Raw genomic sequence first — 13,244 nt, 5'->3', positions numbered from 1 at the left:
AGGACATGCAGATTAGTCAGTTCAGAAGACAGGCACAGACATGGTTTGCAAACTGGCAAAGGATTGGTCCCTATTAGGGATGAGCCGAACACCCCCCTGTTCGGTTTGCACCAGAACTTGTGAACAGGCAAAAAATTTGTTCGAACACGCGAACACCGTTAAAGTCTAATGAATAATCAAAAGTGCTAATTTTAAATAGCTTATATGCAAGTTATTGTCATAAAAAGTGTTTGGGGACCTGGGTCCTGCCCCAGGGGACATGGATCAATGCAAAAAAATTTTTTAAAAACGGCCGTTTTTCCGGGAGCAGTGATTTTAATAATGCTTAAAGTGAAACAATAAAAGTGTAATATCCCTTTAAATTTCGTACCTGGGGGGTGTCTATAGTATGCCTGTAAAGGGGCGCATGTTTCCCATGTTTAGAACAGTCTGACAGCAAAATTACATTTCAAAGGAAAAAAAGTCATTTAAAACTACTCGCGGCTATTAATGAATTGCCGGTCCGACAATACACATAAAAGTTCATTAATAAAAACAGCATGGGAATACCAAAATTAAAAAAAAAAATTAAGTGGGGGGGTCCCCCTAAATTCCATACCAGGCCCTTAAGGTCTAGTATGGATATTAAGGGGAACGCCGGCCAAAATTTAAAAAAAAAATGGTGTGGGGTCCCCCTCAAAATCTATACCAGACCCTTTAGGTCTGGTATGGATTTTAAGGGAAACCCTGCGCCAAAATTTAAAAAGAAAATGGCGTGGGGTCCCCCCAAAAATCCATACCAGACCCTTATCCGAGCACGCAACCTGGCAGGCCACAGGAAAAGAGGGGGGGTAAGAGAGCGCCCCCCTCCTGAACCGTACCAGGCCACAAGCCCTCAACATTGGGAGGGTGCTTTGGGGTAGCTCCCCAAAACACCTTGTGCCCATGTTGATGGGGACAAGGGCCTCATCCCCACAACCCTTGCTCGATGGTTGTGGGGGTCTGCGGGCGGGGGGCTTATCGGAATCTGGAAGCCCCCTTTAACAAGGGGACCCCCAGATCCTGGCCCTCCCCCCTGTGTGAAATGGTAAGGGGGTACAAAAGTACCCCTACCATTTCCTAAAAAAAACTGTCAAAAATGTTAAAAATGACAAGAGACAGTTTTTGACAATTCCTTTATTTAAATGCTTCTTCTTTCTTCTATCTTTTTTCTTCTATCTTCTATCTTCCTTCGGTTTCTTCCTCCATCTTCTTCTTCTTCTGGTTCTTCTGGTTCTTCTGGTTCTTCCTCCGGTGTTCTCCTCCGGCATCTTCCTCCGCGGCGTTGGCATCTTCTTTCCTTCTTCTCCTCAGGCTGCTCTGCATCCATGATGGCATGGAGGGAGGCTGCCGCTGTGTGACGCTTCTCCTCTTCTGACGGTTCTTGTGACCCCGCCCCCTCTGATGTCATGGGGAATGCCACAGGGAAGTCCCCGTCAAGTCCCCGTGCGTCAGAGGGGGGCGGGGTCACCGGGTGGCCACACCCCCGTTATTTAAGAACCGTCAGAAGAGGAGAAGCGTTACACAGTGGGAGCCTCCCTCCATGCCATCATGGATGTGGAGCAGCCCGAGGAGAAGAAGGAAAGAAGACGCCAACGCTGCAGAGGAAGATGCCGGACGAGAACACCGGAGGAAGAACCAGAAGAACCAGAAGAAGAAGAAGATGGAAGAAGAAACCAAAGGAAGATAGAAGATAGAAGAAAGAAGAAAGAAGGTAGAAGATAGAAGATAGAAGAAAGAAGATAGAAGAAAGAAGAAGCATTTAAATGGCCGTTTTTATCAATGAACTTTTATGTGTGTTGTCGGACCGGCAATTCATTATAGCCGCAAGTAGTTTTAAATGACTTTTTTTCCTTTGAAATGTCATTTTGCTGTCAGACTGTTCTAAACACGGGAAACATGCGCCCTTTGACAGGCATACTATAGACACCCGCAGGTACGAAATATAAAGGGATATTACACTTTTATTGTTTCACTTTAAGCATTATTAAAATCACTGATCCCGAAAAAACGGCTGCTTTTAAAACTTTTTTTTGCATTGATCCTTGTCCCCTGGGGCAGGACCCAAGTCCTCAAACACTTTTTATGACAATACCATGCATATAAGCCTTTAAAATTAGCACTTTTGATTTCTCCCATAGACTTTTAAAGGGTGTTTCGAGGCTTTTGAACTTGCCCCGAACACCCCAAATTGTTCACTGTTCGGCGAACATGAGTTCGAAGCTCATCCCTAGTCCCTATGGTGACACTATGACTGGTGTGGCGATGATCAGGGAAACTATGATTGGTGCAGACGCTGGTGTGGAGGTGATCAGGGACACTGGGACTGGTGTTACGGTGATGGAGGACACTATGATTGGTACATCATTGATCAGGAACACTGGGACTAGTGTGAAGGAGAACAGGGACACTGTGACTAGTGCAAGGGTATTTAGGGATGCTATGGCTGGTTTGTCAGTGATTAGGGACACTGCAGTGATTGGCAGCACTGTTCTGATGACATTTTACAGCTGAGGCAGTGATAAGAGACAATGGCTGATGGAACTGACATAGAGTGATATCAGAGTAGCCAACATGATCACTGCCACAGCAGTACAATGTCACCATAGTAACATTGCACCCTGCTCTGGTGACAACATGTAAGAAAACAAGTTTACACATTTTTTTTACAACTTTTTTTACTGGGAGAGTGCTTTTTATGCTGTGATTGCTTATACAGTCATGTGTGGCTGCAGTAGTAAACAATGGCTGCCATTCCATGCAGCCATGGCTTGAAACTATGATAGCTGTGATTGGTCACAGCAATCACATGGTATGGGGACAATTTCAGTGGTCCTGTACCATTTGATCACCGCGACCAGTCTAAGCGATCACAGTAGTAAACCACGGCTATATGAATGACAGCCTTTGTTTACTACTGCTGACTGTGATTGCTGTGATTGGTTACAGCAATCGCATTGTACAGGGCCAATAACAGCAATTAGAGATCTTGAAGCACGAGTTCATGCACAAGGCATGTGAGTGGGAGGACATACCTCTACATCCTCTCAGAGTAGTACTTGTCCTGCTCGGCCACTCTATATACAAATGGCTGGATGGGAACAAGTGCCATTCTGGGAGGATGTACAGGTAGGTAGTGGTTAACTTAGTTACAATGGTATAAATGGACTAAAGTATGTATATACCATACCTTGCTTATCCTCCTGGAAGCTGACAATTTCCACTTACTTCCAGGTCCTTTACCAAGTAGCTGCCCAGCTGCATTGTGAACACAGAAGGTTGGCTGCATGGCACAGGCGCCATTCAGAGAAGCTCCACCCCGAGTTCATGCACAAGGCATGTGAGTGGGAGGACATACCTCTACATCCTCTCAGAGTAGTACTTGTCCTGCTCGGCCACTCTATATACAAATGGCTGGATGGGAACAAGTGCCATTCTGGGAGGATGTACAGGTAGGTAGTGGTTAACTTAGTTACAATGGTATAAATGGACTAAAGTATGTATATACCATACCTTGCTTATCCTCCTGGAAGCTGACAATTTCCACTTACTTCCAGGTCCTTTACCAAGTAGCTGCCCAGCTGCATTGTGAACACAGAAGGTTGGCTGCATGGCACAGGCGCCATTCAGAGAAGCTCCACCTCGTCCAATCATAAAACCCTCTACATGCATTGAAAAAATGCAAAGCGGTCTCTAAATGGAACCTTCTCCTGGGTTCAGAATGCAGGGCAGCTGTTTGACCCAGGAACCAGGAGCTAGGTGAGATCACCGGAGTAGTGGCGTCTTCTAGATGGATCATAAAGATATAGTATATGCATGGTTACATTGGTCCAGGCTGTCATATTTGGAATTCTTCTTTAAATTGTACTACAAAAAACAGTCTAAAAAAAGCTAAATGAATACATCACATCTATTCTGTATAGTAAACACTCAACACAGTCACTTGTGCTGAGCAAGGTTTTATTTAGTAGAAATAATTAAAGAACAAAAAAACTAAATCTAAGTATGGTATTTTATTGGTTTTAATTTGGGGTTAGGATTTTGGGATACAGGCATTTAAATAAAGGTATTTATATATATATATATATATATATATATATATATATATATATATATATATATATATATATATATATTTTTTTTTTTTTTTTTTTTTGTGGTATTTATTGTCCCATTGGATTCAAGATGCTTTCCTCTCTTCCTCCTCTTTTTTTTGAGTGGCTTTGTGTTTTTTCATTTGTACTTTGGATTGGATTTTCCTATAGGGCTATTTACCATTCCACTTGCATTTTTAGAAAGAGGTCAGCAAGAGCAGCTTTTATATTCCCTTTAAAGATATCCTTTTATACAAAGTGACAGGTACACTTTAAGATATGATAGGAATGTACATAGCTATTATCTGATGCCGATCATGGTGAAGCCATTTTTTAATATGTTATATGTGCTGCAATAAATGACACAATATTCATCAGAGAAATTACAAGAAGGAATTTAATCTCTGCATGCATAGAAAAAAAAAAGAAAGAGTTAATTTTTTTCAAGTAAGGCTTCTGTCCAAAATTAATTTTGTAGACACATCCCCACTGCACAATGTAGGCTATGATCAGGAAAGAAACCAGTCTAGAAATTGGATTTTCTCAAACCATTTTATTTCACTTGCAATCCCATTTCCTAAGGTCTGCTTTATCCCTTTCTTATTCAGTTGCAAGATTTTATTTTATCCCTTACTATCTCACTGCTCTTCTATGACACTTATTTCATTGAAAATTTGTTTGTGTGGCTCATTGACCAGCCAAAAGGCCACTTGAATGTTCCATTGCATTTATTTCAAAACAAACCCATAATAAAATGCAGAAATCAATATACAAACATAAACTTAAAAATTAATCAGCCAATGTCTGCTTGAAAAAATATTGTTAAATAACTGAAGATAACTGCTTTGTATTGTTTATATAATTTAAAAGAAAACAAAAAATGATTTTTACATTAAACCACTTATTGTATATGCTTTCTAACGTTAAATAATAAACCTGTAGAATGGATGTAAACCAACTGAAACATAATTAGTTTGCTAAAGAACTGTGTATCTTCAATTTTGAGTTCTTAACTAAATATTTATTTTCATGCCTTGTTGCATCTCAGTGCTGCTGATCTCCTGCACCCTCTTTGCAACTATGGCATGTCTACATGCATGCACCCCAGCACTGGCAGCATAGCAATTGTCCGAGCGGGCTCCTTATGGTAACAAGAGACCCATGCTTGTGTAATTTGTATTGAAATGGTCACTTGTAGTTTCTATCAGGAGCTTGACAGAGTTACAATGCAGGAGAACAATTACGAACCATCCTAAAAAGGTAATGCTTGAATAAGTATCTTTCTTGCAGGAACACCAAATATTATTTGCATAAAAGCTGCAGATTTAGAAATTCAAAAAAATTACTTTTAAAATTTACATTAACATTTTAAGACTTATATGAGATTTTAATGATTGGGTTTGCATGTAATTTAGGGCCCATTCATACCTCTGTGTGCTTTTACCTACCTTGGCATGTTACAACCCCTTCTTTCCAAGGCCATTTTTCAGTTTTCAATGCTGTGATTTGACTGGCAATTACTCAGTAATGCAAAAGTGTACCCACTTCCTGTAGCCCCGCTTCGATGTTCGTTTCATCGTAATGATGTCCATGCCTCCTGAGAACGTCATTGTTATGAAACGTGCATCGAGGTGGGGCTACAGGAAGTGTTGTCATCACACCAGAGCACAGAAGTGGTGAGATACACCCGGACTGTATGGGGAAGCAGCCGAGATTGCACTAGGAATAGTTTAGCCGGACTGTGACATGTTAAAGCTTATATACCCAAATGCAGAGCGGAATTCACATTTTAATGTAAGCATATAAATTGTTGGCTTCGTGGTGTGAAAGGTTTTTAATAAAGAGTTTTATACTAATAAAGCTTTCTTGTTTCTCCTTGTTTTTACTTGATCCATATACCCCTGGAGATATTGGAGGAAAGGAATCCTGGATGATTGATCCCTGAAGGGATACGGCGCAAAGTGACCTATTCTTAATGGGGGGGGGGGGGTCATTTTTTTTATTTTTTGGTGAGTTTTTCTTGAGTGAAGGTGAAGGCACAGTGATGGAGTGATTCACTGAAGACTGATATTGTGAATTAGGATGTACATTATTTTGAACTAGCATTTTGACATAAATGACTTTGAATTTGTATTTTTATTTTTTATAATGAACTTGTAAAAAGGACATTTTTACTTTTTAAAAAGGTGTGTGCACTTATTTTTTTTATAACTTTGTCCACATCTACACTTTATATATCAATTGTGATATAAGTGCTGTGTATTGGATTAATTAATTACCAGTTACAGCAGCATAGTGCTAAATAGCAAAAAATTACCTGGTCATGAAAGGGGTAAAATATTCCAGAAGTCAAGTGGTTAAACTTTTTTGTTTGATCTTGGTGAGCTTTGTTACGCACACAGATATACAGATATATGGTAGGTGGATCTACATTGTTATTCTCATTCATTGGAAATTCTTTAGTTTCATAGTGCAGTTTTAGTTAATTTAGAAAATTAACAACTGTGATACTTAACCACTTGACCACTGGGCACTTAATCCCACTTCTTAACCAGACCAATTTTCAGCTTTCAGTGCTCTCACATTTTGAATGACAATTACTCAGTCATGCAACACTATACCCATATGAAATATATGTCCTTTTTTCATACAAATAGAGCTTTCTTTTGGTGGTATTTAATCACTGCTGGGTTTTTTATGTTTTGCGCTATAAAAGAAAAAAGACTGAAAATGTCTGTAAAAAAATGAATTTTTCTTTGTTTCTGTTATAAAATTTTGCAAATTAGTAATTTTTCTTCATACAGTTTGGCCAAAATTTATACTGCTACATATCTTTGGTAAAAATAACCCAAATTGGTGTATATTATTTGGTCTTTGTGAAAGTTATAGAGTCCACAAGTTATGGTGCCAATCTCTGAAAATTGATCACACCTGAAGTACTGACGGCTTATCAATTCTTGAGACCTTAAAAATCCAGGAAAGTACAAATACTCCCCAAATTACCCCTTTTTGGAAAGTATTCCAATGTATTTAGTAAGAGGCATGGTGAGTTTTTGAAGTTGTAATTTTTTCCCACAATTCTTTGCAAAATCAAGATTTTTCTTTTCTTTTTTTTTTCCACAAATTTTTCATATTAGCAGGTTATTTCTCACACACAGCATATGCATACCACAAATCACACCCCAAAACACTTTCTGCTACTCCTCCTGAGTATGGTCATACCACATGTGTGAGACTTTTACACAGCATGGCCACATAGAGAGGTCCAACATGCAGGGAGCACCTTCAGGCGTTCTAGGAGCATAAATTACATGTATAATTTCCTGACTACCCCTTGCACTTTTGAAGGTCCTGAAGCACCAGGACAATGGAAACGCCCCCAAAATGATCACATTTTGGAAAGAAAACACCATAACGTATAATCTATGAGGCATAATGAGTCTTTTGAACATGTCATTTTTTTCTACAAGTTTTTGGAAAATGTGGAAAGAAAATTAAAACACATTTTTTTTTACACAAGGTTGTCCATTTATACAATATTTCTAACACTTAGCATGTACATACCAAAAATTACACACCAAAATACATTCTGCTACTCCTGATTCTGAGTATGGAGATACCACATGTGGAAGACTTTTCGACAGCCTGGCCACATACAGAGGCCCAACATGCAGGGAGCACCAGGTGTTCTAGGGGCATAAATTTCTCAAATCGAATTTGACTACCAATTACACTTTTGTGAGGCACTGTAGTGGCATGGATAGGAACTGATGTGGCATGGATGAGCATGAATGGGGATGAATGAGCCGTGGATGGGAATGGCTGAGCATGGTTAAGCCATAAATGAGGATGGCTGAGTATGGCTGAGTAAGTATGGATGGGATGGCTTAGTACGGCTGAGTATGGCTGGGTATGGCTGGGTATGGCTGAGTATGGCTGGGTACAGCTGGGTATGGCTGGGTATTGCTTAGTATGGTTGGGCATTGCTGAGTATGGTTGGGTATGGCTGGGTATCGCTGAGTATGGCTGAGAATGGCTGAGTATGGCTGGGTATGGCTGAGTACGGCTGGGTATGGCTGAGTACAGCTGGGTATGGCTAGGTACGGCTGAGTACGGCTAAGTACAGCTGGGTACGGCTGGGTATAGCTGAGTATGGCTGGGTACGACTGTGTACCTCTGGGTATGGATGAGTATTGCTGAGTATGGATGGATGAGTGTGATGGGAGGGCCCGTGGAACCAAGAATCCCTTCGAAAGGTTGGGAAACCCATGTTTCAGCTCCCCATGCACCTCTTATGTCTAAGTCACCCTGTGCCATCCTGGCATAGGGTGACTGAGAGAATACAATGGGGACGGAAAGTATTCAGACCCCCTTAAATGTTTCACTCTTTGTTATATTGCAGCCATTTGCTAAAATCATTTCAGTTCATTTTTTTCCTCATTAATGTACACACAACACCCCATATTGACAGAAAAACAGAATTGTTGACATTTTTGCAGATTTATTAAAAAAGAAAAACTGAAATATCACATGGTCCTAAGTATTCAGACCCTTTGCTGTGCACTCATATATTTAACTCAGGTGCTGTCCATTTCTTCTGATCATCCTTGAGATGGTTCTACACCTTCATTTGAGTCCAGCTGTGTTTGATTATACTGATTGGACTTGATTAGGAAAGCCACGCACCTTACAGCTCACAGTGCATGTCAGAGCAAATGAGAATCATGAGGTCAAAGGAACTGCCGAAGAGCTCAGAGAAAGAATTTGGCCAAGGTTACACAAAAATTTCTGCTGCACTTAAGGTTCCTAAGAGCACAGTGGCCTCCATAATCCTTAAATGGTAGACGTTTGGGACGACCAGAACCCTCCCTAGAGCTGGCCGTCTGGCCAAACTGAGCTATCGGGGAAAAAGAGCCTTGGTGAGAGAGGTAAAGAAGAACTCAAAGATCACTGTGACTGAGCTGCAGTTGGGAGATGGGAGAAAGTTGTAGAAAGTCAACCATCACTGCAGCCCTCCACCAGTCGGAGCTTTATTGCAGATTGGCCCGACAGAAGCCTCTCCTCAGTGCAAGACAAATGAAAGCCCGCATGGAGTTTGCTAAAAAACACCTGATGAGAAATAAGATTCTCTGGTCTGATGAGACCAAGATAGAACTTTTTGGACTTAATTCTAAGCGCTATGTGTGGAGAAAACCAGGCACTGATCATCACCTGTCCAATACAGTCCCAACAGTTAAGCATGGTGGTGGCAGCATCATGCAGTGGGGGTGTTTTTCAGCTGCAGGGACAGGACGACTGGTTGCAATCGAGGGAAAGATGAATGCGGGGATGGGGAATGGGGATATCCTGGACGAAAACCTTCTCCAGAGTGCTCAGGACCTCAGACTGGGCCAAAGGTTTACCTTCCAACAAGACAATGACCCTAAGCACACAGCTAAAATAATGAAGGAGTGGCTTCACAACAACTCCGTGACTGTTCTTGAAAGGCCCAGCCAGAGCCCTGACTTAAACCCAACTGAGCATCTCGGGAAAGACCTAAAAATGGCTATCCACCAATGTTTACCATCCAACCTGACAGAACTGGAGAGGATCTGCAAGGAGGAAAGGCAGAGGATCCCCAAATCCAGGTGTGAAAAACTTGTTGCATCTTTCCCAAAAAGACTCATGGCTGTATTAGATCAAAAGGGTGCTTCTACTAAATTCTGAGCAAAGGGTCTGAATACTTAGGACCATGTGATATTTTAGTTTTTCTTTTTTAATAAATCTGCAAAAATGTCAAAATTCTGTGTTTTTCTGTCAATTTGGGGTGCTGTGTGTACATTAATAAGGAAAAAAATTAACTTTAATGATTTTAGCAAATGGCTGCAATGTAACAAATAGTGAAAAATTTAAGGGGGTCTGAATACTTTCCGTCCCCACTGTATATCTTAGATTACTTAAAATGGGACAGTAATATTTATCCACAATATCTCCCAGGATATATGTAAAGACTATTCTTGGTTTGTTTGATTCTGAACTCAACTTGTTAGTTGAGAGAGCTGATCACATTGGCCTCTATACAATGTAGGAGACAGGCCAACTCCTGCTGGAGCTCTTGCTATTGTGTGAAGGTGTCCTGTGTTTATACTTATGATAATGTATAATCTACAGTGTGAAGCTCGGTGACAACAAGTTTGACCTGTAGTGAAATCCTGATTAATCATAACAATGCTCAGGAGGGCACGGAGTCACTTTGGCTGCTTTAAGGGATTAGTTAATTAGCTCATGTTAATTAGGTTTCTGGTTACAGTTGTATTGTTAGAGTAATATGAGCAGGAGGGGGGACCTCCTCTTTTACTGTATATAAGACTTGTATTTTGGTTCTAATAAGGAGTCCATGTTCAGCAACTAAACAAGTATCGTCTTGTTTTGTGCTTGTGAGCGGTTGGAATATCTGATATCTATATTCAGACTGGGAGGAAGTGGTATATGACGAAAACACTCAAGCGGAGTGTGGGACATTTCGTTACATTGGTGGCAAGCAGTGGGACGCTTCCTGCAGTCTGGGACATCAAACTTCCACCTGGATCCCAGATTCGGATAGCAGGAGAGGAGAGGTACAGACACCAGCCACCATGGAAGAGGAATTCAGAAGGAGGTTACGAGAGATGCAGATACAGCACAGAGGACCAGTATCAGAGCAGGTCCTGCTGGGATGGTTTGATTCTATCCACTGCTAGCCCGTGAGCAGCGTCACCAGGGAAAAGTTCTCCCCTCCATCCAGGAAAGGTACTGGTTGCAGTATGGATTGTGGGTGCTGTTTTTGGGAGAAAAACCGCGCAAGGAGCAGACAGCAGAATTAAGCAGGCTGGTCTAGGCAGAGATGTGGCTGGATGAGAGCTACAGAGCCCTCCGGTGGCATGTATCCCAAGTATGCCCTTGGATAGCGGATGACAGCTCAATGGAAGGCTTTGGCTACGGCGGCCTGGGACTGTTGTATGTGAAGCTGACAAGGGACCCTAACTTTGGGAGGGATTTGAAGTGGCGGTTGGAAGAAATCATGGATTTCAGAGAAGGGCTACTGAATGTCTCGGAAGTGCACTGGGCACTGGAAGATATAGAGTTTCTGGCCCTTCAGGAATGGGAGCTGGAGATCGCCTACATACGGCTGCTAGACTCTGCTCAGCGCCAGGGCTGGGCTCCCTTTGCCTGGGACTATCAGGAAATTCCAGTTGACAACTCTGAAATCCTGGATGAAGAGTCGGCAATGTGACAGAGTAACAATGTGCTTTGCCAACCTGCCCCCGCAGCTATGGACGCGGGGGTCTTATGGCGGATGTAGCAAGTACTAACTGACCTTGATGATCCTATTTCTGCATGAGATGATCTTGGATGGAGGAATGTGCCTGTCCAGCAGCATGCCAGAGAATCGGCAGTGAAAAATATGGAGATAGCCATCCCTTAAGCTGAAGTGCTGACATCAGGGCAGAGCTCTGCTAACCTCTGCCCAGCACCGATAGCATCTTCTGGGTTCCACGGACAGGAGATAGTGAACCTCTATCCCCAGCCACCAGTTGCAGAGACAGGGGATTTGATAGACTTTTCTACTGAGAAAAAACAACCTGATGAGCCTCCAACAGAAGAGCTGGTATCAGAGCCAAACTTCACTGTGCTCTGCCCAGCACCAACAGCAGTATCTGTGGAGTTGCAAGGAACTTCCCCAGCTGAAGCACTGGTTACCAGACAGAGGGTCCAAGACCTCTGCCCCACACCTGTGGCAGCTCCGGAGGCTCAGGGTGAGAAGGTGGTGATTACTTCCCAGCAGCAGATACAGGGGGAGAAGGGAGAGAAGGTGTTCGTTGTCCCTCCCCAACAGTCGGCCAGGGTGGAGAAAACGATCTTTCCTCCCCAGCAAAGATCCGTAACCTGGAAGACAGTACCATAGACATATCTTCACAGCAGCTAGATGAGGGAATGGAAAAGAAAGAAGCCAGCTCACCTCCCCAATGGCAGCTACACAGATTGGGAGTGGAGGAATCCAGTCTCCTGCCCCAATGGTTAGCCGAAGCAGATGATGTGGAGTCCCCAGCAGAAGTGCTGGCAACAGGGCAGAGTGCTACCAAACTCTGCCCAGCACCGGCAACAACTGTGGAGTTCCAGGGAGCTGTGGCAGTCGACTCTTCTCTCCAGCCACAGATTACAGACAGTATGGACTAAATGGACTGTTCATCAGAGGATGTTATAGATTATGCATCACCTGCTCAAGTACTGGCAGCAGGACAGAGCACTGCAGAACCCTGCTCCACACCCGTGGCAGTTTTGGAAGCCCGAGGTGAGAAGATGATGGTTCCTCTTTCCCAGTCAATTTCAGAGATGCAGGGAGGAGAAGCAGTCATTTCCCCTCCCCAACAAGGGTTCGTACACCTGGGAAACAATACCAATGAAAGGTAGTTCCAACAGCAGATGGCGCCCCAGAATTATGACACCAACCCAGCTAAAGTGCTGGCAACCGGATAGAGGGTCCAAGACCTCTGCCCCACAACTGCGGCAGTTCTGGAGGCCCAGGGTGAGGAGGTGGCGGTCACTCCCCAAGCAGCAGATCAGGACCCAAGAAGAGAATGCAATCGGCACCTCACAACTCCAACTAGCATAAACCCAGCAGAAGTGCTGGCAACCGGGCAGAGTGCTACCAACCTCTGCCCAGCACCGGCAACAACTACAGAGTTCCAGGGAGCCGGGGCAGTCGGCTTCCTTCCCCAACAGTTAGCCGGAGCAGATGGTATGGGGTTTCCAGCAGAAGGGCTGGCAACAGGGCAGAGTGCTGCTGGCCTCTGCCCTCAACTAACAGAGGACGGATTTCCTGTAAAAGTGGATGGGACTTCAGTATACCCCAAGGATGCTGGGCAGTCGGCCCAGATGCCCAACATTATGACGGACTGAGCCCAGCCACCCTGTCTTCTCTCCTGCGGCTAAAGGGACTCCAGGGGAAGGACCAGTCCACACTTCCCCCAACAGTGGGTATGTTCTATGAGAGAGGCAGAGGTTGGCTGGGTGAGTAATGCTGTGTTTGGAACAATTTATTTGGGGTACTGTGTGGGTACAGGCATTAGAGGACTGGAACTATGGACTAACTTCGGAGTCAACCTGTCTGGG

This window comes from Aquarana catesbeiana, linkage group LG10 (assembly GCF_042186555.1).
Source record: "Aquarana catesbeiana isolate 2022-GZ linkage group LG10, ASM4218655v1, whole genome shotgun sequence".
Taxonomy (NCBI): Eukaryota; Metazoa; Chordata; class Amphibia; order Anura; family Ranidae; genus Aquarana; species Aquarana catesbeiana.
Note: the sequence above shows the minus strand (reverse complement) of the source record.